This window comes from Oratosquilla oratoria, chromosome 29 (assembly GCF_046742065.1).
Source record: "Oratosquilla oratoria isolate Oo_2021 chromosome 29, ASM4674206v1, whole genome shotgun sequence".
Taxonomy (NCBI): domain Eukaryota; kingdom Metazoa; phylum Arthropoda; class Malacostraca; order Stomatopoda; family Squillidae; genus Oratosquilla; species Oratosquilla oratoria.
In genome coordinates, this window is record NC_134805.1 from 50,531,798 (window position 1) to 50,536,797 (window position 5,000).

The 5,000-nt window shown below is 36.2% G+C and overlaps 1 protein-coding gene across 3 annotated transcripts in view; it reads right to left on the minus strand.

The window, feature by feature from the left end:
* Positions 1–5,000, minus strand: part of LOC143040765 (histone-lysine N-methyltransferase SETMAR-like) — a 414,260-nt gene that overhangs the window by 208,507 nt on the left and 200,753 nt on the right. Inside the window, exon 3 of one of the 3 annotated variants that reach the window (XM_076212179.1) lies at positions 4,343–5,000. This exon is cut by the window's right edge and continues 424 nt beyond it. The exons of the other annotated variants lie outside the window; for them this stretch is intronic. The gene's annotated coding sequence lies outside the window, so the exon portion shown is untranslated. Of the gene's footprint in view, positions 1–4,342 lie in introns of those variants that run through there. 3 annotated transcript variants of the gene reach the window in all.

Here is a 5,000-nt window from a genome sequence, read left to right on the forward strand (position 1 = left end):
GACTACTGTCGAAATTATTTTACATACGCCGTCAACGGCGATTCTATTCAGGTAATACAACGACGAAAGTTCATCAAGGATTCGTACAAGCTTAACCACAAGCTATGAGTGGGCTTAGTTCTCCGTAAATCCAAGTTAGGATGGCACTTAGCAGTCGACTTAGTTCTTCGGGAGTTAGCTAAAATTCCAAGTTAGAGAATTTTAAGTCTTAGTAGCTCAGTCGGTAGAGCTTCGGCTTTGCATTCCGCAAGGTCCTGGTTCGAGTCCGAGGACGACTGTTGGAATTATTTGATTGACATATCCCGTTAATGGCGATTGTTGTCATATATATATATATATATATATATATATATATATATATATATATATATATATATATACAGTATATATGTGTGTATATACATATACATATATGTATGTATATATATATACAAGTATACATATACTGTATATATGTATATATATACACATATACATATATATATATATATATATATATATATATATATATATGCAGGCTTGAATGTTAAAAAAAAAAAAACAATTTCCAGTAGTTAAGACTACCTCTTCTATATCTGATGAGTCTTCGTCAAGACAAATTGAATGATCTAGTGATCATCGCCAGATAATTTAGGCGTTTCAATATTCTAATAATAATCTGAGAACGTGGCTCCACCCATATTCTATCCAAAACATGTTTATGACTGAAGTATTCATGGGAGGTAAGCAAATCACGATGATAAACAAAAATTGCCTGGTAACATCCAGACTCGAAGGAAAAGTGGCACCAGGTAAGGAAGGGAATGGGTACTAATGCAAAGAAAAATATTCTTATTTGACCTAAAACGAATTCCACCGACCAGGATAGTCTTGTCGCTGAGGGACGAACACCCAACTCCTTCTTGGAATCATCGGTCTACAAAAATCCGAAAAACCTGATAAGGATGAATGCCTGGGACATAAATCAATTATGTATGTGGAGTTGAAAAAGGAGTTCATATATTTTACATCATTGCACAACACTTCCTGGAAGGAACGACTACCCATTTTACTTTTAGATTGCAGTGTATAATTTTGTCCACTAGATTCCAGGCTTCTCGCCGTCTAATTCACGTTCTATGGCAATGAATTCCAAACCGATAGACACACTCGTAAATGAAATTGGTGCATTGAAATTAAAAGGAAGGTACTTTCGCTTCGATTCATTTTAAACACAAATTACCTCTGGGGAAGGGGGGGATAAAGTTGCACGAGTAATCTTGATATTAGTGAAGAAGAAATTAGAATTATTGATCTGCATGCAACATGCGTGGAAGAAAAGACTACACCATACAAAAAAAAAAAAGTTTTCTACAGACTCACACATAAGAAAGAATGAATAATTAGGATTCAGTGATTTAGAAAAAATGAGAAAATATAGATTATATTCATAATTGCATATCATATATATGTATATACCTAGGAATACACACACACACACACACACACACACACACACACACACACACACACACACACACACACACACACACACACACACACACACACACACACACACACACACACACACACACCACACACAACACACAAACACACACACACACACACACACACACACACACACACACACACACACACACACACACACACAACACACACACACACACACACACACACACACACACACACACACACACACACACACACACACACACACACACACACACACACACACACACACACACAAACAAACACACACACACACAAGTACACACACACACACACACACACACACACACACACACACACACACACACACACACACACACACACACACACACACACACACACACACACACACACACACACACACACACACACACACACACACACACACACACACACACACACACACACACACACACACACACACACACACACACACACACACACACACACACACACACACACACACACACACACACACACACACACACACACACACACACACACACACACACACACACACACACACACACACACACACACACACACACACACACACACACACACACACACACACACACACACACACACACACACACACACACACACACACACACACACACACACACACACACACACACACACACACACACACACACACACACACACACACACACACACACACACACACACACACACACACACACACACACACACACACACACACACACACACACACACACACACACACACACACACACACATACACGCACACACACACACACCTATTATTCCAGGTACTTGGATAACTATATTTCATTTTAGAAAAATATTTTGGTAAGGTTAAGGGCTAAAGTTTGGTGGGGTATGGTTAGGGTAGGGATTATTGACAAACACCTCCTAGGTTTTTACAGATCAACCCCTATAACCATATATATTCTGAAACTTTATAACCCAAGGTACTTGGATAACTATCTTTCATTTGTCTGTCTGTTTGTTTGTTCACGAACTACTCCTAGGGTTTTGGAGATAGACCCCCCATAACTATATATATTCTGATACCGTATCACTCTAGGTACTTGGATAACTATATTTCATTTTAAAAAAATATCTTGGTTAGGGTTAAGAGTTAAAGCTAGGTGTGGTTTGGTTAGGTTAGGGATTATTCATGAACTCCTAGGTTTTGCAGATAGATCCCTATAACCATATATATTCTGAAACCTTATAACCCAAGGTACTTGGATAACTATCTTTCATTTGTCTGTCTGTTTGTTTATTTGTTTGTTTGCTCACGAACTACTCCTAGGGTTTTGGAGATAGACCACCACGTAACCATATATATTCTGATGCCGTATCACTCCAGGTATTTGGATAACTATATTTCATTTTAAAAAAATATTTTGGTTAGAGTTAAGGGTTAAAGTTAGGTGGGGTATGGTTAGATTAGGGATTATTCACGAACTCCTCCTAGGTTTTTACAGATAAACCCCTATGACCATCTTTCATTTGTCTATCTGTATATATATATATTTTTTTCACGAACTCCTCCTAGGTTTTGGAGATAGACCCCCATAACCATATATATTCTGATACCCTATCACTTTAGGTACTTAGGTAACTATATTTCATTTAGAAAAATATTTTGGTTAGGGTTAAGGGTTAAAGTTAGGTGGGATATGGTTAGGTTAGGGATTATTCACGAACTCCTCCTAGGTTTTTACAGAAAGACCCCTATAACCATATATATTCAGAAACCTTATAAGCCTAGGTACTTGGATAATCATCTTTCATTTGTCTATCTGTCTGTTTGTTTTTTTGTTTGTTCACGAACTCCTAGGTTTTGGAGATAGACCCCCAAAACCATATATATTCTGATACCCCTTCACTTCAGGTACTTAGGTAACTATATTTCATTTTGAAAAATATTTTGGTTAGGGTTAACGGTTAAAGTTAGGTGGGATATGGTTAGGTTAGGGATTATTCACGAACTCCTAGGTTTTTGGAGATAGACCCCTATAACCATATATATTCTGAAACGTTATAATCCAAGGTACTCGGATAACCATCTTTTGCTTGCAACTACTATAAAACAAAGGCCGATATGCAGTACCACATTTCAATTTCTGCATGTCGTCTTTTCATGGCTTAGAATTAAAGTGCATTGTGGTTGTTAAAATGTATCTCTAATCACTGGGACCCACTCAGTGCTGTACAAATAATTTCCCGCGTTTGTATACTTCCAATTGTACTATCATAGTGGAGATGGGTTGAACGCAAAATTTCATGTATGTGTAACTTGAGGATACAAATATATAAGAAAAAATTGCGCTGAACTTATATCTCTCTTGATAGCCTAGTTGGGAAGTCACTGCCGCACTTGTCATGAGGATGCAGGGCTCGAGTCCTTGGCAGTACCACATTTCAATTTCTGCATGTCAGCCTTTGATGGCTTAGAATTAAAGTGCATTGTGATTGTTAATACATAAATACATATATATATATATATATATATATATATATATATATATACATATGTATATATATACATATATATGTATATACGTATGTATATATATGAATATATATATGTATATATATATATACATATCTATATATATATACATATCTATATATATATACATATATATGTATATATATATACATATTTATATATATACATATATATGTATATATATACATGTATGTATATATATGAATATATATATGTAAATTATATATATATATATATATATATTATATAAGTATATATATATATATATATGTATATACAAGAGGGGTGATTGAGAAATTCGTGGCTTAAAGTACAAACATTTATTTCATGATAAATTGATACATTTATTTTTCAACGTAATCCCTTTACATACTTATTTCAATGGTTGTGGAGTTTACGGATCGTCTCTTTGTAGAAGCTTGAGTCTTGGTCCTCCAAATGTGACGTCATTATCCGTGGCGAAATATTGACTGCTAACCTATTTTTTCATCTTGGAAAATAGTAGTCTGTGGGAGCCAAATGCAGGTGAATAGAACTGATGTTCAACTAGCTGGAAGCCGTAATCATGTATGGGAGCAAAAGCCCCGGTGGATTTGTGTGCTGGCGCATTGTCCTGATGAAAAAGCGCCACTAATGACTGCTTTCCACGTCCTTTTTTTTTTAATTATTCTTTTTTTTCGCATGTGTCTTATTAAATTGGCATAGTATGGTACAGTAATGGATTGACCCTTTGTCAGATAATCCACTAATAGCACACCATCAGAATCCAAAAAAATGAAAGCCATCACCTTCCCTGCAGACACCACTGACTTGGCCTTCTTTGGAGCTGGATATCCATGATGCTTTCATTGGTTTGATTATTCATTCGACTAAGGCTGGAAGTGATAAACCCAAGTCTCATCCATGGTCACAAATCGCCGATAAATCTTTGTGGTTCTGCATAAAAAATGGAAAGATTTTTCTTTGACATGTTACATCGCAC